General features: G+C 47.4%; 1 pseudogene; it reads right to left on the bottom strand.

Moving 5' to 3' along the window:
- Window positions 1-2,830: 2,830 nt before the first annotated feature.
- Window positions 2,831-23,826, bottom strand: part of LOC115179262 (FERM and PDZ domain-containing protein 4-like) — a 49,435-nt pseudogene continuing 28,439 nt past the window's right edge.

Here is a 23,826-nt window from a genome sequence, read left to right on the forward strand (position 1 = left end):
GAACACAACCAATCAACACCCCCTGCACTGTTCTGCAGTAAAACTTTGCAAACCCAAGTATTTCTCTGCGGCTAACATCCTCTTCCTCATTGGACAAAATCGATGCCTTTCTTCTTAGGTGGGTTTTTTCCACGGTTGGCATCCAACGTTATGGTCCATGCTATTTGGAAGGCCAAAACTCCATCCCATCAAAACAGGCTGACATTTCAGTCAGTGTTTTCAAACAGCTTTTACACTAATAGGGCATTATCATAATTTTTTTTAAATCACAGTATTATTCCAACCTCATACTGTGGAAATATATATAAAACAAGGAAAATTGAAGTTTTGACTGCACTGGGCCTTCAAAAAAAACAAATGTATTTGCTTGTCCTGCCACACATACATCAGGCCTACTATGACTGACTAACACCTCAATCACACGGACAGCGTCATTGCATTTTGGTACACCAGAAGTACATTCATTTCCAATGTATGTGTCAAACTGTATGCGTAGACAGCTTGACAGACATGGTAGCAGAAGTTGAATGTTGAACTTTTGTTCCACACATATCCAGATGATGACACCATTGGTGTGATCAAGGCATAATATTTACACGCACTATTGGTTTGAAAAGCACATTGGCCAGAGATTCAGAAAGGAATGGTCTCTTACAGATTGTGGTTTTTCAAAATGTCCTCACAGTCTCCCCCGTTTACCCTTTAAGGCCTTTGGATCTGTGTGTTTTAATTTGACTTAACTCTGAGATTGATACCTCAAGTGCTTCTTTTATCCACACACAGAAACATTTGTCAAACCGCTTGGTGATACCACCCCCTCTTACATCGCTCACATGAGAAGCATCACGCTAGGAAAGAAGGTCGTCCTGTTACTTGAAATTAATAGATGGTTTTAATGTCCAAATAAATAAGCCCGTAATTTGGAATTAAACATTTTCATGTTCAAAATGGCATTAGCTTTTTTTTGTAGATAGAGAAAGCTACTAGGCCTAGGGTGTAGAAAAAAGAGACGATGCACAAGTTAATATTTCTTTTACTGAATGGAGTTCTTCTACAAGATGTTAGTGGAGCAAATTAAAGAGCAAGTGAAAACACACCATGACCCTCAGATATGTAAAACATTTTAATGGGTCCAGAGAAGCTGAAAGAATATTGAGTGGATTTTTATGTTTATGGTCGGAGAAATAAAATGTAATCTGATACATACAGTTGAAGTCGGAAGTTTACATACATTTAAACTCATTATTTCACAATTCCTGACATTTAATCCTAGTAAAAATGATCACTTTATTTTAAGAATGTGAAATGTCAGTATAATAGTAGAGAGAATAATTTCTTTCAGCTTTTATTACTTTCATCACATTCCCAGTGGCTCAGAAGTTTACAAACACTCCATTAGTATTTGGTAGCATTGCCTTTAACTTGGGTCAAACGTTTTGGGTAGCCTTCCACAAGTTTCCCACAATAAGTTGGGTGAATTCTGGCCCATTCCTCCTGACAGAGCCGGTGTAACTGAATCAGGTTTGTAGGCCTCCTTGCTCGCACACACTTTTTCAGTTCAGCCAACCATTTTTTTTTATAGGATTGAGGACAGGACTTTGTCCTTAAGCCATTTTGCCACAACTTTGGAAGTATGCTTGGGGTCATTGTCCATTTGCGAGACCCATTTGCGACCCAGCTTTAACTTCCTGACTGATGTGTTTAGATGTTGCTTCAATATATCCACATAATTTTCGCTCCTCATGATGTCATCTATTTTGTGAGTGCACCAGTCCCTCCTGCAGCAAAGCAACCCCACAACATGATGCTGCCACCCCGTGCTTCACGGTTGGGATGGTATTCTTCGGCTTGCAAGCCTCCCCCTTTTTCCTCCAAGCATAACGATGGTCATTATGGCCAAACAGTTCTATTTTTGTTTCATCAGACCAGAGGACATTTCTCCAAAAAGTACAATCTTTGTCCCCATGTGCAGTTGCAAACCGTAGTCTGGCTTTTTTATGGCGGTTTTGGAGCAGTGGCTTCTTCCTTGCTGAGCGGCCTTTCAGGTTATGTCGATATAGGACTCGTTTTACTGTGGATGTAGATACTTTTGTACCTGTTTCCTCCAGCATCTTCACAAGGTCTTTTGCTGTTGTTTTGGGATTAATTTGCACTTTTCGCACCAAAGTACGTTCATCTCTAGGAGACAGACACGTCTCCTTCCTGAGCGGTATGGTGGCTGCATGGTCCCATGGTGTTTATACTTGCAGACTATTGTTTGTACAGATGAACATGGTACCTTCAGGTGTTTGGAAATTGCTCCCAACGATGAACCAGACATTTTCTGAGGTCTTGGCTGATTTCTTTTCAATTTTCCCATGATGTTCAAGCAAAGAGGCACTGAGTTGAAGGTAGGCCTTGAAATACATCCACAAGTACACCTCCAATTGACTCAAATGATGTCAATTCGCCTATCAGAAGCTTCTAAAGCCATGATGTCATTTTCTGGAATTTTTCCAAGCTGTTTAAAGGCACAGTCAACTTAGTGTATGTAAACTTCTGACCACTGGAATTGTGATACAATAATCTGTCGGGAAACAATTGTTGGAAAATTTACTTGTGTCATGCACGAAGTAGATGTCCTAACCGCTTGCCAAACGATAGTTTGTTAACAAGAAATTTGTGGAGTGGTTGAAAAACGAGGTTTTAATGACTCCAAACCTAAGTGTATGTAAACTTCCCACTTCCAACTGTAGATGTTGAAGGACACCATTGAGTCCAGAGAGGATCATATTAAACGCATACAATGAAAGAACTTTAAAAAAATGATTAAACATTACACACTGCCTGATCGACTTAAAGCGCTTTAATAAGATACTTGCTGACATATTTCATGTCTTTTCATTATAATTTTATGCCCTCTGTATTTGTTTTAAAAAACATGTTAAAATAATTTAGAAATTACACTAAGGAGTGTTAAATGCAGTGCAATTTCAGTGCTACGGTACATCAATCCTCTCCACATTGCAACCTATAACTGCATCGTCAATATCACATTAAAGAGTACATGTCTTCCCAATGACCTCTCAAAATGTCTTTAGTAATTTATATATTCATATAGTGTATCATATGTACTGTATGTACATTATTTACATGGAAAATAAATTGTACACAGGAAGAAGGGTGTCTATAATAACATCAGTTCTTATTACAAAGGTCTGGACATGGCTTTAATGTACATAACACTAAAAGAGGGTGCCGCCGGCTGGGCGTCCTACTACTTGCTAAGCAGCGTTTTGAGGGAGCGGGTGAGTGCGTTAGCGATGGCTGACATGGTGCTGGAGTGGCGGACCAGGGCATTGACGCTGTGGTCGCTGGGCGCTCCGATGGACGCCGCCTCGGCTGCGCGCAGCAGGCAGATGTAGTTCATGACCAGCTCGTCCACCTTGGCCACCACCTCCCTCTGCTGTTGGGCGGCTGATGCCCCCAGGCCCCTCACCAGGCACATGCAGGCCTCAGACAGGCAGCACAGCACCTGGAAACTGCAGGTGATGGCCAGCAGCATCTCCTCTGGGCTGCCGTGGGCCTGGCCATCCTGCGACATGCCCTCCCCAGCTCTTTAGACTCGATGGGATAGCAGCTGCTTGTATTGGGACAGGTCTGCTGTGATCTGTGGCACCTGGCCGCTGCGGTCCCCCCCTTCCTACGCTTGAGCGCACTAGGGCGATGAGCTCGCTGGCGTCGCGGTGTACGTCCGAGAAGCCAACAGGGAAAAACGTTACATGCGGTCTTTGAGCGTGTTGATGCGCGACAGCCGGTCGCTGAAGCTCATGTTGGTCAGGACCTCGCTGTAGAGCTGGTCGCCTGCTGCATCCGTGGCCGGGCCATAGATAGACACTGCTTCCTCCATTTCCCCGCCACGGCAGCGCCTGGACCTCTCGCCCCTCTCGTCCCTCTCATCCCTCTCGCCCCCCTCTACCTCATCCTCCTCCGCCTGGCTCTTCCTCTTGAAGAAGCAGTAGCTGAAGGGACCGTGGCACCTCCAGGGGCTGCCCGAGTCCAGCTTCTGCGAGCCCTTCATGTGCTTGGTGTCCTTAAGCAGGGGGAACATCACTGAGGCCCTCCGGCTGTCTCTGCCCCCAGCCGACCAGCAGGTGGACGCTACCGAGCCCTGCGAGTAGCTCTTCGACAGCCTCTTCCTTGTCGGTCTCCTTTGTAGTTTGGGGTCAACTGGTCCTTGCTGCTGCTGGCACTTGGTTCTGCCTTTGTCAAAGAGCACCTCCACACTCCCGGAGCCCGCAGTTACATTACTGGTGCTCCGCCTGAGCTCCCTGCCCCGCTGCAGGCTGTTGGTGTTGGGCTCCCTGCCCAGGTGGAGGCTGTTGGTGCTGGGCTCCCTGCCCAGGTGGAGGCTGTTCATACTGGAGTCCCTGCCCCGCTGGAGGCTGTTCATATTGGGCTCGCACTGGTGGTGGAGGCTGGCTGTGACTGACTGGATGTGGTTTTGTCTGTATGTGACGGTGGACTCTTTCTTTGGCACAGTGGAGTTGTGGGTGCTCATGTTGGCTGGTAGAGGAGGTGGTGGAGGTGGTGGAGGAGGAGGAGGAAGGGGTGGAGCCGTGGCACAGGCTCTGGCCTGCTTAGTGAAAGCTGATGGGTGATCTCCTGCTTCCGCTCCCAGTGACGTCCCCAGCTGCTCTGTGCGAGCTACACTAGGGGCAGTAGAGAAACAGAGAGAATCGTTAAGAGCCTGTCGGACGGTATGCTTTGTCCTGCAGTCAGACCTGAGCCAGTCCTCTGGGCCACAGATGCTGGCACCGCTTTGGGACATCACACTCCGCGCTCTGGAGGGGGGCCTGTGGACCATACCCCCACCCCCTCCATGGATGCTGTCCCTCAGGGACAGGAACCGCTCGACCTCAGGGTCAATGGCGCCCCTCTCTAACTCACTCTCAAGGCCCGAAAAGGAGCTCCTCCTCTCTGTGCCACTGGGCCTTACTTCAAGACTGTCAGCGGGTCTCTGAGCATGCAAGTCAGGATTGCTCTTCAATTTAGTGGGCAGCGTCGCGGAGTGATACGGTCGGGAGCCTTTGTCACCCCGTGAGGTGGCTGCATTGGGGTTCACTAGACTCTGGCTGAGGAAGGGTGAGGAGGACGAGGAGGGCATGCAGGGATAGCGGTGAATGGTGTTCCCTTTACTCCTAACCATCTCTATCAGTTGGGGATTACTGGTAATATATCTCCTAGTGTCCTTCCTGACTCCCCCTCCCAAGCCTGCACTGTGCAACCTGCCTCCCTGGTGCATCTGGCTCACTGTCAGGTAGTTAATGAGCTGCCTATAGGACTCATTCCCCTCCTTGGGGTTAGCACCCCTTACACAGGCTGTCTTGGCATGCAGATCATTTTGAAGGTTACTCCTTCTAGCTATACTACCTGTGGTTTCTTTCATCTTGGCCGACCGGAGGGAACCCTCTCTGCTGGTGTCTGACCCAGGAGGGTGTATGTTGGGCAGCATCTTCCGCAGGAGTGTGGTGTCTGCTTGGGGGTGGAGGTCCCTGCCCCCAGGGATCTGGCCCGGGGTGCCGTGGGGAGCCTTGTCCTCATAGGTGAAAACCCTGAGGGACGTGGAAGATTCAGAGAGAGGATGGTGGTTGCCGTCAGGGGCACAGAGGGGCGAATCCGTTGGGGTGCCACAGGCGCTGCTCCCCGTGCTGCAGCCCGCGTCCAGCGATGAGCACTGGGAGCCTTGCAGGGAGTTGTGGGCCTCATTCTGGAGGGACGAGATCCGTTTGGCTAGGTGGTATTCACACAGCCGGGCAACTCCTTGCCTCACTTGCTGCAGCTGCTCCCCTGGGGCATCTCCCTGCCCACCGGGGGGGGTCCCGGGGCTTCTTGGTAGGGGAGGAGGGGAAAATACCTGCCACTCCCCCCAGGTACTCTTCCTCCTGGCCTCCCATCGCCCCAGTGTCCCCCCCTGCAGCCTCCCCAAGTTCCTCCTCAGGCTCTGTCTGTTCAGGGTGTGGGGGAGGGGGGCACGGCAGCCTGCGGTGACTCCTCGCCAGGCTGTTCACCGCTAGGTTCTCCGCCATGATGGAGATGGAATTCTCTGGTAGAGGAAGAGGCGGCCTTCTCTGCAACCTCTCGCAGAACGAGGTACGCTCCACATCCAGCTGGCTCCCCCTGTGGCCGTCTCTGGTACTGAACGTGTTGAACTTCCCGTTGGTGTCGGCCAACTTTTTTAGCCGTTTCCCTCCAACAACCATGGAGTTGGGTCGCTTGCTGAAGCCGGAAGAGAGGTTAGTCAGAGAATCGGTGGTTTCTGGATCCAGCTCTATGTCATCTGGATGGAGGGTCTGTTTAGGGAGCGTGGCGGACGACGGCGGCCCGCTGTCTCGATGGTGGGAGGGGCTGTGGGCTTTCTTTTGGGTGGCCACTCTGGGGCGAGACGGGGAAGTCTGTCTTTTCCTCCGTCAGAGGCTGGTAGCCCTCGGAGGTGGCGATAAGGAGGCGCCTGTGGTTCTCGTGGATGAGTTTGTGGGCAGCGGCCTGCTCCATGGTCTCGGTCATCTCTGAGGAGTTGGTCTCGTTGCCCGAGTCAGAGGAAGACTCAGGACTGAAAGCTCGAGACATATGCACACCTATGTGAGCCAGAGAGAAGAAAAAAATATAATTTGAGCTTCTTTCAACCTTATTTACATAAAAGTAATATAATTATATTATATCACTTTAAACAAAGTTCAACATATAGTTTGAAGACATCCTAATTTGAGCTAGGTCTGATCACAAAGCACAACAGTGAGCAATGAAAAACCAAAACTAGGCCATGACACTATATGCACAACAGCTGTAAGCTGTAAACTATAAGTGATGTTGGCATAATGATGGTAGTATTAAAGACCTGGGTTACTGTTGGGCTGTGGTCGCTGTGGGCGTGGTGGGTGTGGCCTCTCCTCGGACACGGTCAGGGCTTCCAGTGCCTGCAGGGTTGTCACCATGGCATCCTCCAGCCTCCTTTCCCCGCCGCTCCCCTCGCCATGCGACCCCGTGGGGACAGCGTCGATCAGCGACACGGGCATGTCATCGTTGTCGGCAGTGGCCAAAGGGCGACCCTCGGGGCTCTCCTCATCAGAACTGTCTCTGAACCCCGGGGGCGGGGCGGCAATGGCGAGATTTAGCGAATGGAGGACGCCGTCAGTATCATCATCGTCGTCATCGCCCCCCTCGGGGGGAGGAAGTGAGGTCAGGTCGATGATGTCATCGCTGGAGCCTGAGAGGGTGAGGAACGTGGCTTTGCTTGCCGCCATCGTGCCGCCCCCTCCACCTTTGCCGCCATCCTCCCCCCCTCCCCCCCCCGGTAGAGTCTTCCTCACAGCTGGCGTCGTCCTCATCCTCGGCGTCGTCCGTGGTGTCTGCATAACAAAGGTCCCTTAGCAGCGGTTCCTCCACCAGCTCCTCACCGATGTTGCTGTAGACCACATGCGAACTGCCGTCGGCGAACTGGAAGGGCACGGGCACTTGGGTCCTGAAGTCCCCTGTGTTGTTGACGTTGTGCAAGTAGGCTATGGGCCTGTTCTCGGGCACCTCGGGACTCTCATCCATCAGGCGCTCGTAGCCTAAGTTCTTGGGGTTCACAGTGTTCAAAGGGGGGTCTCCGAAGATGAAGGAGACCTTGGCGCTCCGGGGGGAGTCTTGGGGTTTGTTTCTGGCGGGGGGGAGAGGTGGGGGCTGGGGACTCCTCCACCCCTCCGATGGCCTCTCGTTCTGCTGCAGGGTTAGGGTATGGTGTTGGGGCTCGGGGACGTAGGGAGAGATGTTGTTCTCTCTCCCTCCATTGTTAGAGAAGTCCATGTCACTGCTGTAACGCTCGTCCTGGCCAGCAGCATTGGGGTCCTCACAGTTGCCTAACGAAGTGCTGTACGGCCACTCCAGAAGATTGTCCTGATCTGTTGTTTAATAGAAGAACTCACATCAACAATTTGACGAAATTTTGATAATAATAGACATTTATACAGAAGCGCACACACGCACACACACACACACCGCATAGTACTAGGTTGACCAACCCATTTCTTCAGCAATGCTGTTGCAGTGGGCCATGTTGAAGATAGATCTCCTAGAGTCCACTAGGAGTCGATAGTACCCTGCTGTCAGACACGCCAGGTTCATGGCATCACTAGACTCCATTATCAACGTGATGGGCTTCAGATCAAACATGAAGAAATAAAAAACATTACAGAACACAAGTATGTGGTCTTGCAAGAATAGCATTTATGTACAAACTGTTTTTCTACTTATTAGCCAGCTAATATTGACCAGGGCATGATGCCTTATGGGTATCTGTAGATTGTTAGGGAAAGGGGATACCTAGTCAGTTACGCAACTAATATGATTTCAACCAAAATGTTTATTTCCGTATTTAACCCAACCCCCTTGAATCAGAGAGGTTTGGGGGGCTGCCTTAATCGACGTCATCGGCGCCCAGTTGTTGTTGGGCGTTAACTACCTTGCTCAAGGGCAGAACGGCAGATTTTCCCACCTTGCCGGTTCAGGATTTGAACGAGCGACCTTTCGGTTACCGGTCCAATGCGCTTAACTGCTAGTCTACCTGCCGTCCAAGCCTCAAGCCACTCACTTAACTGTGTCAACTCGACACCTCAGGCCCCACTCCTTACCCTGACATCCATGACGTGTAGCTCCACGCGGACGTTGATATCATCCTCTGTGAGGATCTCGATGCGGTTCACGTGGCTGAAGTCTGCCAGCAGGGCCATCAGGTTGGTCTTGGTGTTGATCACGTGACTGATGCCGTACCTGGGCCCCACTAGCAAGGTCACCTCTGTCTGCTTCTCCCCTTGCTGTGAGGGTGTGTGTTGGGGGTGAGGGTGTGTGTATGTGTGTGTGTGTGTTGGGGTTGAAGAGGGGTGTGTATGTGTGTGTTGGGGTTGAATAGGGGTGTGTATGTGTGTGTGTGTTGGGGTTGAATAGGGGTGTGTATGTGTATGTGTGTGTGTGAGAGAGAGTGTGTAAAATAGAGAAGGCAGGATATGGATTTGGAACAATATCTACAGGGATACGGATTGTTTTTCTATTTGACAAATTACTGAAATAGGGAAAGCTACAACTAGTGGCCTTACCAAAAGTATGGACTTGAACACTCTCCCTCCATACAACCTCAGGTCACTGAGATACTTCAAGTAGTGCACCTTTGCCTGCAACACAGTCAACTGCAGGGGAAAAAAGCCAGAGGAAAATATCTTGGGGTTAACAAAAATACACTAACTGTTTATAGGTTTGACTGTATCTCTGTCTCAAATACACAACTGACATCATCATTGACGATGAAGAAAAAAAAAGAAAGCAAACAGACAGACAGACAGCTACACTCCTCTAGAGGGCAGCTCTGCTAAGCACACGAGAGAGAGAAAGAGAGAGAGAGAGATGCGACGACAGAATCCGTACTGTACCTTTTTTCCTGGAGGCACTAGGTTCTGATTGGTTTTGAGGATGTGCGTCAGTGCTTTCTTGATGTTCTTCTCCTTCATGCTGGTCATCACTGCTGGTGGGATGAAAAGGGCCAGACCCCACTCCTTCCTGGAAATTAAGAAGGCATTTGATATTCAAGGGCGTGGAAATAATGCAAATTAGTGTTCACCTAGTGAACACTAATCGTTAGAGCGTTGGACTAGTAACTGAAAGGTTGCAAGATCGAGGTAAAAATCTGTCGTTCTGCCCCTGAACAAGGCAGTTAACCCACTGTTCCTAGGCCGTCATTGAAAATAAGAATTTGTTCTTAACTGACTTGCCTAGTTAAATAAAGGTCAAATAAAAAAATAACAGTAAGGAGCTGAACTTACTGGATGTATTTGAGCGAGACCTTCTGCGTCTGCCTGGTCGTCATAGTGAGGACGTACATCTGCAGAGCGGCCAATCGGAGTGCGGCGTCGTACTTCAGCTCCGAGCCAAAGCGCTCCAGAACCACATCGTTACAGCTCTACGGAAGACCAGGAGGGACAGTTAGAACCAGTGGACTCAAATCCATTCAAAATAGATGCATTTTGTTCTATTTACAAGTTGAGGAAGGACAAGCTAGAAACCGGCATTGTTGTCAGTAACATAGAAGCAATATTGCTTTGAATAATCAATCCCAAGAGAACAGAAAATATTATGAAGTTCTGAATGAGCCTAAAACCTTGGACAACCAACCAATTTTGGATGGGAACCTTGAACTTGATATGCATGTACAGAAAATGGATCAAAAGGCCATTATTTACAAGCTAAAGTCTCAATGCTTGTTTGACAAGTTCACCTGAGAACACAGTCTTGTGTTATGCTCCACTATGATTGGACCAGGTCTCCTGTGGTGCTCTCACCTGAACGTAGAGGTATTCAAACGCCACGGCATCCCGTCTGAGCAGATCCACCGGGTCCTTGGGGACAAAGCTGATTCTGAAGAAACATTTCATCTTATCAGACCCCGGCCTCTGTGTCACCTGAAACAAAAAAGAGGAGGAGAGGATGTGAGAAAGGAGGGGGAGGAGTTGAGAAAGCGTTACAGAGAAAATATTTAAATGTTTTACCGCACTGTAAATGTATACTGATGTGAAAGAGATAGACACATAAAAACTAAAAAAATCATACGCAAGATCCCTCAAGGTGCTAGGTCAAACTTCATAAAATGGCCAGGTAAATTCATTCCCGAGGACATAATGGGATGGTAAGGCCAGTGCTAAGGACAGGGTGAGTCATTGTTGCAAATACAAGTCATGCAAATTTACATCCATTGGACAGGTTCTTGGCCTCTGTCAAGGGACAGGAATTCATTAAGACACGCAGAGGGAGATATATTGTAAGTGCTACACTGGTCAGTAGTTTGCCCTCGTTCCCTATTTCCTTCGCAGGTACACTCTTAGAAAAAAAGGGTTCCAAAAGGATGCTTCGGCTGGCCCCATAGGAAAACCCTTTTTGGTTCCAGGTAGAACCCTTTTAAGTTCTACGTAGACAGCGCCTTTTTTTTTCTAAGAGTAACGTCTTGAGCATTGAGCTTACAGATTTCAGCCCCTTACAAGAATCATAACAAAACCTATTACATAAGTCTTTTCATCCTTGAAAAGAATAATAATTTGTTATTCGTCAGTTATTCCCATTATTGCTTACCATCACAGGGCTGTCTATGCAGGATGATGGTGATGCATATTAAAAGTATCCTCACTATGATCGCAGTACACTTTCATTAAAACATTGAAAGCAGAGGCGCCCTGCTGTGCCGGACTTGATAAATCATGCTGTGTTCTTGAGTCGCTCTATGAATACTGAGCAGGAAGTGTTTGCGTCTCAAATGGCACCCTATTCCCTAGTGCACTACTTTTGACCAGCGCTCTATGGGACGCTCTATGGGCCCTGGTCAAAAAGTAGTGACCTATAAAAGGGAATAGGGTGCCATTTGGGATGTGTACTTTGTCTGTCTCAGCTAGAAGCTTGGAGTGTGATTGTGGCGTAGTGCTGGAATAGAATTGCCTCTTATCTTAGGCTACTAAGTGAAGAGGCCGAGGTGGGAGTGCGGTTAGGAAGCAGAATGGGATCACTAGGGTGACTCTGGGCTAGCAACAGATGAATGACTTTCATTCTCTCTATTCTCTCTGGGACGTTGATAACCTGGACCTGTAGCTATGAGCTACTGAGACCTATCCTCCTGATATGGGCTAGTGGTGTCTAGTTCAGTTACATTTTTGATTCTCTTTCTTCCGCTCTTTTTAAAACTATTAGGACTTATGGCAGAAAGCAGAAGCTCCATTTGCTTCTTGTTAGATGAAATGCATAAGTGTATACTGCAAAGCACTCGTAAAAAGGGCTTTATAAATTGATTGGTTGATTGAGTCATTGATTGATCTCTGTCATTAATTGCCCTCTTGGCCAGGTATACCTTACATAAGAGGTCGCTTGACCTCAATGGGACTTCCTGGATAAGTAAAGGTCAAACCAATGACTTAGCGTTAGCATGCCTACAGTAATTCCTACCTGAGTTAGCATCTCCTGTTCATGCAACAGTAGCAGCTTGCTGCCCGATCCCTCTGTCCGCTGTTCCAGCATCAGGGAGAAGTGCTCGATGCACTTGATGGACAGCTTCTCTTGTAGGGTCATGATAACATCCTATCACACCATAACCAAAGGTCAATTTCAATGTCCTAATACCAAATTATACATTTTTTTATTTGTATACTCGTTTTCTGCCCCAGTGTAGGTAAGATGGTTAGAAGGCAATTTGCATTTCAAGTCAAGGTTGAGTCCCCACGCCATATTCCATTAATTTCCTCCCACTCCAACCCCCTCCACAAAGTGTCACACACACCTTGATGGATGTGCTGCAGTCGAACCGGAACGACTTGGTCTGCCCGTTCTCCAGGTACACCTTCAGAACGTTCTGCATGAAGAGGAGAGAGTTGTCCTTCACTGTGTTCTGGGTGGAAAGGAGACACAGAAGAATGACATACAAGACATACAGTAGCCAACATGAAGAGAACAGAGTTGCACTGCGTTCTAGGTGGAAGCAGGACTTACAAAGGAATTACCTTATATTGCTTGCTAGCATTGTTGAACTGTCTGGATGTAGTCAGATAAACAAGTGTATACCAACACAGAAAGTATTCAGACCACTTGACTTTTTCCACATTTTGTTACAGCCTTATTCTAAAATGTATTAAATTGTTTTTTTTCCCCCTCATCCAGCTACACACAATACACCATAATGACAAAGCAAAAACAGTTTTTCTGAAATGTTAGCAAATTCATAAAAATTTCGAACGGAAATATCACATTTACATAAGTATTCAGACCCTTTACTCTGTACTTTGTTGAAGCACCTTTGGCAGTGATTTCAGCCTCAACTCTTCTTGGGTATGACGTTACAAGCTACAGGCACACCTGTATTTTGGGAGTTTATCCAATTCTTCTCTGCAGATCCTCTCAAGCTCTGTCAGGTTGGATGGGGAGCATCGCTGCACAGCTATTTTCAGTTATTTCCAGAGATGTTCGATCGGGCTCAAGTCGGGGCAATGGCTGGGGCACTCAAGAATATTCAGAGACTTGTCCCGAAGCCACTCCTGGCTATGTGCTTAGAGTCGTTGCTATGTCTTGGCTATGTGCTTAGGGTCGTTGTCCTGTTGGAAGATGAACCTTTGACCCAGTCTGAGGTCTTGAGCTCTCTGGAGCATGTTTTCATCAAGGATCTCTCTCTGTACTTTGCTCCATTCATCTTTCCTTCGATCCTGACTAGTCTCCCAGTCCCTGCAGCTGCAAAAAATCCCCAAAGCATGATGCTGCCACGAGCACACTTCACCGCAGGGATGGTGCCAGGTTTGCTCCAGATGTGACGCTTGGCATTCAGGCCAAATAATTCAATCTTGGTTTCATCAGACCAGAGAATCTTGTTTCTCATGGTCTGAGACTCTTTAGGTGCCTTTTGGCAAACTCCAACCAGGCTGTCATGTGCCTTTTACTGAGGAGTGGCTTCCATCTGGCAACTCTACCATAAAGGCCTGATTGGTGGAGTGCTGAAGAGATAGTTGTCCTTGTGGAAGGTTCCCCCTTCTCCACAGAGGAACCCTATTGCTCAGTTTGGCCGGGCAGCCAGCTCTAGGAAGAGCGTTGGCAGTTCCAAACTTATTCCATTCATGAATGATGGAGGCCACTATGTTCTTGGGGACCTTCAATGCTGCAGAAATGTTTTGGTACGTTTCCCCAGACCTGTTCCTCGACACAATCCTGTCTCGGAGCTCTGCGGACAATTCCTTCGACCTCATGGCTTGGTTTTTGCTCAGACATGCACTGTCAACTGTGGGACCTTATATAGACAGGTGTGTGCCTTTCCAAATCATGTCCAGTCAATTGAATTTACCACAGGTGGACTCCAATCAAGTTGTAGAAACATTTCAAGGATGATCAATGGAAACAGGATGCACCTGAGCTAAATTTCGAGTCTCATAGCAAAGGGTCTGAATACTTATGTAAATAAGGTATATCGATTTTTTATGTTTAATAAATGTGCGAAAAATTCAAAAAAATAAAAATAATTTGTACGAGGTATTGGGTGTAGATTGATAAAACTTTTTGTTTAATCAATGTTAGAATAAGGCTGTAACGTAACAAAATGTGGAAAAAGTCAAGGGGTGTGAATAGCAATATCCATACTAGCACACCATTTAGAATGCATCCCCAAAAAATTGTTTCATTTGAAGTGATATGCTGGTGTGGATATTCGCACAGAGCCTTACTTATAAAAAAAATACAAAGTAGATATAATTCATGTGAACCAACTATACAGTTGAAGTCGGAAGTTTACATACACCTTAGCCAAATATATTTTAACTCAGTTTCACAATTCCTGACATTTAATCGTAGTAAAAATGATCTGTCTTAGGTCAGTTAGGATCACCACTTTATTTTAAGAATGTGAAATGTCAGAATAATAGTAGAGAATGATTTATTTCAGCTTTATTTCTTTCATCACATTCCCAGTGGGTCAGAAGTTTACATACACTCAATTAGTATTTGCTAGCATTGCCTTAAATTGTATAACTTGGGTCAAACGTTTTGGGTAGCCTTCCACAAGCTTCCCACAATAAGCTGGTGAAACCAAGTCAGGTTTGTAGGCCTCCTTCCTCGCACACGCTTTTTCAGTTCTGCCCACAAATTTTCTATGGGATTGAGGTCAGGGCTTTGTGATGGCCACTCCAATACCTTGACCTTGTTGTCCGTAAGTCATTTTGCCACAACTTTGGAAGTCTGCTTGGGGACATTGTTCATTTGGAAGACCCATTTGCAACCAAGCTATAACTTCCTGACTGATGTCTTGAGATGTTGCTTCAGTATATCCACATAATTTTCCTCCCTCATGATGCCATCTATTTTGTGAAGTGCACCAGTGCCTCCTGCAGCAAAGCAGTTGGGATGGTGTTCTTCGGCATGCAAGCCTCCCCCTTTTTCCTCCAAACATAACAATGGTCATTACGGCCAAACAGTTCTATTTTTGTTTCATCAGACCAGAGGACATTTCTCCAAAAAGTACAATCTTTGTCCCCATGTGCAGTTGCAAACCGTAGTCTGGCTTTTTTTATGGTGGTTTTTGAGCAGTGGCTTCTTCCTTGCTGAGCGGCCTTTCAGGTTATGTCAATAACCCGTTTTACTGTGGATATAGATACATTTGTACCTGTTTCCTCCAGCATCTTCACAAGGTCCCTTGTTGTTCTGGGATTGATTTGCACTTTTCGCACCAAAGTACGTTCATCTTTAGGAGACAGAACGCGTCTCCTTCCTGAGCGGTATGACGGCTGCGTGGTCCCATGGTGTTTATACTTGCGTAATATTGTTTGTACAGATTAACGTGGTACCTTCAGGCATTTGGAAATTACTCTCAAGGATGAACCAGAATTGTGGAGGTCTACAATTTCTTTCTGAGGTCTTGGCTGATTTCTTTTGATTTTCGCATGATGTCAAGCAGAGGCACTGAGTTCGAAGGTAGGCCTTGAAATACATCCCCAGGTACATGTCCAATTGACTCAAATGATGTCAACTAGCCTATCAGAAGCTTCTAAAGCCATGACATAATTTTCGGGAATTTTCCAAGCTGTTTAAAGGCACAGTCAACTTACTGTATGTAAACTTCTGATCCACTGGAATTGTGATACAGTGAATTATAAGTGAAATAATCTGTCTGTAAACAATTGTTGGAAAAATTACTTGTGTCATACACGAAGCAGATGTCCTAACCGACTTGCCAAAGCTATAGTTTGTTATCAAGAAATTTGTGGAGTGGTCGAAAAACAAGTTTTAATGACTCCAAACTAAGTGTATGTAAACTTCCGGCTTCAACTGTACACAAATCACTTTTGTCAGTGCAGTTGGTGGTCAAAGGTCAAATGGATAAATTCAACGGTCAACCATGTGACAGGAGGTGAACTTACCGGAACCTGACCGTTAATGATGACCTCTTCTGCGAAGCGCACTTTGACCGGATTGGACTTGAGCTTGGCTTTTTTGGCTGCACTGATGAACGCTGATTTGGGCGACTGAGAACAGAGAGATTTAGCATGGAGGTCAGGATGAAACCAATCCCTGTGTCGGGTGTGCAGCAATCATACATCCTGTTATTATAAACAACATAACCAACAGTTCAAAAAATAAAGATACTCACAGGGTACGGCTGGACAACAGTCAACATAATGGACTCCTTACAGTTTCTGGAGGGAGAAAAGCACATTTAATTGACTGATAGTTACAGTGAATGACTTCAATTTAATGGCAACGTAAACAGGAAATCAATGATTTCCAATCCAATGTAATGAACTAAGGGACACGCCTGCGCACACAGGCACAGACGCGCACACATGCACGCATGCACACATGCTTGGAGGCACACACACGCATGGACATACATACACACATGCGCGCAGACACATACACACACCATATTCTGGTATCTGGGGGGGATGAGATGTTATTAAAAATGTTCACGTCTCCACAAACAAACAGGCAAGAACACAGCCTCACTTCAGACTCTGACATTTATCAATTTCTAATGAAATGTCATGTCTGCTACGTTAGAAAGTATAAATACCCAAGCTTTTGGCTGAGTTTTGTTCAGTAATAATTGGCTCTGAACGTGTGAGAGATGCCCAATCAAGTAATGCAGTCACGAAAACGCAATGTTCACTTTTCAGAGTTGAATACATAAACGACCGAAGGCAGACGCCAGCTCTACAACATTCTGACCCTTTGAGAAAGTCTGATCATCCCTCAGTAATACAACAACTGTCAGCCATGTTTACACTCTACACATTTCTGAGAGCATAATCACAAAATAAAAACTACAACATGAAGGACAGGACACAAGATGTTCCCCCCTAAGGGCATGGTTTGGATGTGTCCTGGAAATTACAGCCATCAAATCACCAAATACTTTGTAACGTCTCTACTTTGGTAAGGTGACAGAAATAATGGTTTATGAAATTCTTTTCTTAAAAGGAAAAAAGTGCCTGTAAAGTCTGGCGCCTGAAGGGCCATGGGAGATAACAGCTGTTGGCACAACTGGACATAGTTACCCATGCTGAATACCCTAGATGAACAGAGACAATAAGACAGACAGACAGGGTTACCTGACGAGGTCGATGACTCGTTCCCTGGGTGCTGAGCTGACTGCCTCATCGTTGATCATGATGATCTCATCTCCTGGGATCAGCTTTCCCTCCGAGGGACCTCCTGCAAACACACACACACACACACACACGCACACGCACACGCACATGCACACAGATTGTCAGGGATTTGTACATACATTTGTAGTAAACAATGCTGATGCACTGAGACGTTTAGGCTCCGTGTTCACGTTATCTTCGGTTCAAATCTGGTTTCAAACATCAGCCCTACCCGCTAACACCAAAGAAAAGTGAACTCATGACATTTTTCTCAAAAACTCAGGTGTGACAGTCTCTCTGCGTACCACTCTCTCCTGTGGAGATTACGAGCTTCTCAGCCGGCATTGAATCTCTCTGCTTGTGTTGAGGCACAAGACAGATGAAGATGGGCCTTTGTTCCCGATGCCTGCACCGATTCTGAAAGCGCTAATTATTTTCCAACAAGAAAGCCTATTTCCCGTGATAGTGAAGTTCTGAATAAATGGATTGATGGATGACACTGGGTGAGGAGAGGAGATGTGGGGAGAGCGTAGGGGGCTTCAGAAACTCTCCAAACATCTGAATAGAATAGAGAGAAGCTGAGAGAGAATCCTTCTGCCTTACTTAGTCATAGAATGACAACTGTTTTGTAGTCTCAGTCTGTAGTCACACTAAGCTCCGGGTGAGCAACACTCATAACGTCGACTGATAATGTTTCATGTGTCAAAGTCTTTCAGTAGATTATTGGGATAAAATGAAAACATGGAATACCTAAATGATCGACTGTCCAATATCCATCATGTAATCCATCAATGATTGGTGTTACTCACCGACTAATAATCACTGTACCTCACTAAAAATGTCATATGAGAACAAAAAATTATTTGATTGGTGTCACTGCATGTCCAATTGCATTGTGCCATTGTAATTATCACACTAATTGACAGGAAAAGCCACCGCTACAGCACTGTGTTTCAGTGAGCTCTTATACAGCATAGAGGAGATTCAGTTCAAGAGGTAATTGTTCTGTCAAGAATTCATAATTGCTTAGCGGCTGCTATAGGCAAGATACAATGCATGGCAGTGGCTGCCTCATGCATTTATTTAGTCAGGCAGATAGGTGAAATAAAAAATAAAATCTTTATTTAACCAGGTAGGCCAGTTGAGAACAAGTTCTCATTTACAACTGCGACCTGGTCAAGATAAAGCAAAGCAGTGCGACACAAACAACAACACAGAGTTACACATGGAATAAACAAACGTACAGTCAATAACACAATAGAAAAAGTCTATATACAGTGTGTGCAAATGGCGTAAGGAGGTAAGAAAATAAATAGGCCATAGCAGCGAAGTAATTACAAGTTAGGAAATGAACACTGGAGTGATAGATGTGTAGATGATGATGTGCAAGTAGAAATACTGGTGTGCAAAAGAGCAAAAAAGTTAATAAAAACAATATGGGGATGAGGTAGGTAGTTGGATGGGCTATTTACAGATGGGCTGTGTACAGCTGCAGCGATCGGTAAGCTGCTCAGATAGCTGATGCTTAAAGTTAGTGAGGGAGATTTAAGTCTCCAACTTCAGTGATATTTGCAATTCGTTACAGTCATTGGCAGCCGAGAACTGGAAGGAAAGGCGGACAAAGGAGTTGTTGGCTTGGGGGATGACCAGTGAAATATACCTGCTGGAGCGCGTGCTATGGGTGGGTGTTGTTATGGTGACCAGTGAGCTGAGATAAGGCAGAGCTTTACCTAGCAAAGACTTATAGATGACCTGGAGCCAGTGGGTCTGGCGATGAATATGTAGCGAGGGCCAGCCAACGAGAGCATACAGGTCGCAGTGGTGGGTAGTATATGGGGCTTTGGTGACAAAACGGATGGCGCTGTGATAGATTGCATCCAGTTTGCTGAGTAGAGTGTTGGAGGCTATTTTGTAAATGACATCGCCGAAGTCGAGGATCGGTAGGATAGTCAGTTTTACGAGGGTATGTTTGGCAGCGTGAGTGAAGGAGGCTTTGTTGCGAAATAGGAAGCCGATTCTATATTTAGTTTTGGATTGGAGATGTTTAATATGAGTCTGGAAGGAGAGTTTACAGTCTAGCCAGGCACCTAGGTATTTGTAGTTGTCCACATATTCTAAGTCAGAACAGTCCAGAGTAGTGATGCTAGTCGGGTAGTTGCAGGCAACGATCGGTTGAAAAGCATGCAATTAGTTTTACTTGCGTTTAAGAGCAGTTGGAGGCCACGGAAGGAGTGTTGTATGGCATTGAAACTCGTTTGGAAGTTTGTTAACACAGTGTCCAAAGAAGGGCCAGATGTATACAGAATTGTGTCGTCTGCGTAGAGGTGGATCAAGGAATCACCCGCAGCAAGAGCGACATCGTTGATAAATGCAGAGAAAAGAGTCGGCCCGAGAATTGAACCCTGTGGTACCCCCATAGAGACTGCCAGAGGTCCGGAGAACAGGCCCTCCGATTTGACACACTGAACTCTATCTGAAAAGTAGTTGGTGAACCAGGCAAGGCAGTCATTTGAGAAACCAAGGCTGTTGAGTCTGTCGATAAGAATACGGTGATTGACAGAGTCGAAAGCCTTGGCCAGGTCGATGAAGACGGCTGCACAGTACTGTCTTTTATCGATGGCGGTTTTGATATCATTTAGTACCTTGAGCGTGGTTGAGGTGCACCCGTGACCAGCTCGGAAACAGGATTGCACAGCGGAGACGGTACGGTGGGATTCGAAATGGTCAGTGATCTGTTTGTTAACTTGGCTTTCGAAGACTTTAGAAAGGCAGGGCAGGATGATATAGGTCTGTAACAGTTTGGGTCTAGAGTGTCACCCCCTTTGAAGAGGGGGATGACCACGGCAGCTTTCCAATCTTTAGGAATCTCAGATGATACAAAAGAGGTTGAACAGACTGGTAATAGGGGTTGCAACAATGGCGGCGAATAATTCTAGAAAGAGAGGGTCCAGATTGTCTAGCCCAGCTTATTTGTACAGGTCCAGGTTTTGCAGTTCTTTCAGAACATCTGCTATCTGGATTTGGGTTAAGGAGAAGCTGGGGAGGCTTGGGCAAGTAGCTGTGGGGGGTGTGGAGCTGTTGGCTGGGGTTGGGGTAGCCAGGAGGAAAGCATGGTTGATTATCGTGGATTTATCGGTGGTGACAGTGTTTCCTAGCCTCAGTGCAGTGGGCAGCTGGGAGGAGGTGCTCTTATTATCCATGGACTTTACAGTGTCCCAAAACTTTTGGAGTTAGTGCTACAGGATGCAAATTTCTGTTTGAAAAAACTAGCCTTTGCTTTCCTAACTGACTGCGTATATTGGTTCCTGACTTCCCTGAAAAGTTGCATATCGCTGGGACTATTCAATGCGCGGGGACATATCGCAGGGACTAGATAGATGACATGACACCAGGGCCAGAAGTCTCATTAGAATTAACACGACCCTCATATTCCTTAACAATACTCGATCATGACAATTGTGGTTATTCAATTGTATTGTTGATCAAACAGTGATTATTTATATACCCCCTAGGCTAACAGAGACGTGACATGTGCTTGGAGCCAAGGACCACTGCTAACAAAGTGCTGAGCGTGAAAAGCCCTATGGCATCAATGTCATACTACTGTCACGTCCTGACCAGCAGATGGAGCTGTTGTATTAGTTTGGGGGTCAGGACGTGGCAGTCTTGTGGGTGTGTTTGAATGTTCTGTGTGTCTTGTGACTCCTGATCAGGAACAGCTGGGGATCGTTGTTCCTGATTGGGAGTCATATATGTAGGAGTATGTTTGTCACTGGGGTTTGTGGGTGGTTGTTTTGCACTGCGTTTTCTAGCCTGCAAACTGTTGCTGCTGTCGTGTTTATTGTTTCCTGTGGATGCTTTACTCCTTTTGTTGGGTAATTAAAGATGAGTATTCACATACCTGCTGCGCCTTGGTCCATTTATGAAGACAGCCGTTACAACTACAACGATTGAACTGCTCTTATAAACCAAAATACAGACAATGTTACCGACACTTGAAAGGTCGATGGGTAAGCCAGAATTAACCCAAGGATGTAAAGGTATCCATAACACATACACTAGAATGTAATTTGCATTGACTAAAATGTCTTTGAACAATTTGTACCAATATCATGTTCAGTAGATTTCTAAACTTCATGTAGGGACATATCTGGATATGATCCCATGACACAGCTATGGCCCTGTTCTGATGTGAGAGTGTCATGTATATTGATATGGCTTTAAATTAGAGATCTTCTGGTGACTTCGGTCAGTGATCATCATGGGAGATGTAGGCGGAGGGATATACCAGGAGGGGTCATGGGAGATGTAGGCAGTTGGTGGGACATTGATGCATACCAGGCGTAACGGAGCGGACCACCACCGGTTTCTCGCTCCCGGCCACGAAGCCGAACCCCAGGACGGGGTCCCGTCTCATCTCCACCAGCCGGGGGTCAGGGGGCACCAGCTGCACCCCATCCAGACGGTGCACCTCCTCCAGGGAGCTGCTCTGGGACACGTGGCTGAGAGGAAACAGGAACAGGCAACGCATCATCAGAGACAGACTCAATAGGGCAGCTTCTCAGTCCAAACTGATCCAACAGGAGACTAAGGACATAGGACTCTCCTGACTAGAACATTGTTTTCCCTAGTATTGGGTAGGCCTCACGCCAAACTCTTTTGTTCCCTGCCTAAAAAAATTGTCTTCAGTCCCAAAACTGAGAGGAACCGGCGAGAGGGTAGTGGGATCAGTTTGGAATTGGGCCCCAGAATGATTCTGTTATTAACTCCAGTAATTATTATTTTTTATTTTACCTTTATTTATACAGGTAAGTCAATTAAGAACACATTCTTATTTACAATGACAACCTGATTCATAAAAACAATCAGCAGTCTGGCACCCTGTATCTGGGTGGGGTCAACATTCTATAAATAGACACTTCCCACTTAGATAACTCACACGTCTAATTTACACTGTGCTACATAACACTCCTAAACCATCTGACACACTTTCTCACGCAAGCACGCACGCACGAACAATGGGTCAAAGGTTGAAGTTCACTGTCACGTCCTGACCATAGAGAGCTTGTATTTTTCTATGGTAGAGTAGGTCAGGGTGTGACTGGGGTTTTTTGTCTAGTTTATTTATTTCTATGTTGTGTTCTAGGTAATTTTTTCTATGTTGGGTTTTTGTCTAGTTTACATTTTCTATGTTGTGTTCTAGGTTATTTTTTCTAGATGTGGAACGATACTGAAGTGCGTGTTCCCAATCAGGTATGTCCTGTGCCTCCTCCTCGCACTCTCCCTGAGGTGCGTGTCACTAGTCCGGTGCCACCTGTACCGGTCCCACGCATCAGGCCTCCAGTGCGCCTCCCCAGTCTAGTACGTCCTGTGCCTGCTTCTCGCACTCGCCCTGAAGTGCGTGTCACCAGTCTGGTGCCACCTGTCCCGGCTTCACGCACTAGGTCTCCAGTGCGCCTGACCAGTCCGGCGACCGTCCCCACTCCGGAGCTTCCGGCGACGGTCCCCACTCCGGAGATTCCGGCGACGGTCCCCAGTCCGGAGCTTCCGGCGACGGTCCCCAGTCCGGAGCTTCCGGCGACGGTCCCCAGCCCGGAGCTTCCGGCGACGGTCCCCAGCCCGGAACCTCCTGAGACGGCCCGCAGCCCGGAACCTCCTGAGACGGCCCGCAGCCCGGAACCTCCGGAGACGGCCCGCAGCCCGGAACCTCCGGAGACGGCCCGCAGCCCGGAGCCTCCTGAGACGGCCCGCAGCCCGGAGCCTCCTGAGATGGCCCGCAGCCCGGAGCCTCCTGAGACGGCCCGCAGCCCGGAGCCTCCTGAGACGGCCCGCAGCCCGGAGCCTCCTGAGACGGCCCGCAGCCCGGAGCCTCCTGAGACGGCCCGCAGCCCGGAGCCTCCTGAGACGGCCCGCAGCCCGGAGCCTTCTGAGACGGCCCGCAGCCCGGAGCCTCCTGAGATGGCCCGGAGCCTCCAGAGACGGCCCGGAGCCTCCAGAGACGGCCCGCAGCCCCGAGCCTCCTGAGACGGCCGGTAGCCCGGAGCCTCCTGAGTCGGCCTGCAGCCCGGAGCCTCCTGAGACGGCCTGCAGCCCGGAGCCTCCTGAGACGGCCTGCAGCCCGGAGCCTCCTGAGACGGCCTGCAGCCCGGAGCCTCCTGAGACGGCCTGCAGCCCGGAGTCTCCAGCGACGGTCTGCAGCCCGGAGACTCCAGCGACGGTCTGCAGCCCGGAGTCTACAGCGACGGTCTGCAGTCCGGAGCCTCCAGCGATGCTGGCGGGTTCGCAGGATGAGAGGGTTCTTCGTCCCGCACCAGAACCGCCTCCGATGCGGGAGGATCCGCGGGATGAGAAGGTTCTTCGTCCTGCACCAAAGCCGCTACCAACACTAGACACCCCCCTAACCCTCTCTTTTGGTTTCAGGTTTTGCGGCCAGAGTCCGCACCTTTGGGGGGGTACTGTCACGTCCTGACCATAGAGAGCTCGTATTTTTCTATGGTAGAATATGTCAGGGCGTGACTGGGGGGTTTTGTCTAGTTTATTTATTTCCATGTTGTGTTCTAGGTTCTTTTTTCTAGGTTGGGGTTTTTGTCTAGTTTACATTTTCTATGCTGTGTTCTAGGTTCTTTTTTCTAGGTTTGAGTTTTCGTATGATTCCCAATTA

The sequence above is a fragment of the Salmo trutta genome, chromosome 39 (assembly GCF_901001165.1).
Source record: "Salmo trutta chromosome 39, fSalTru1.1, whole genome shotgun sequence".
Lineage (NCBI taxonomy): Eukaryota > Metazoa > Chordata > Actinopteri > Salmoniformes > Salmonidae > Salmo > Salmo trutta.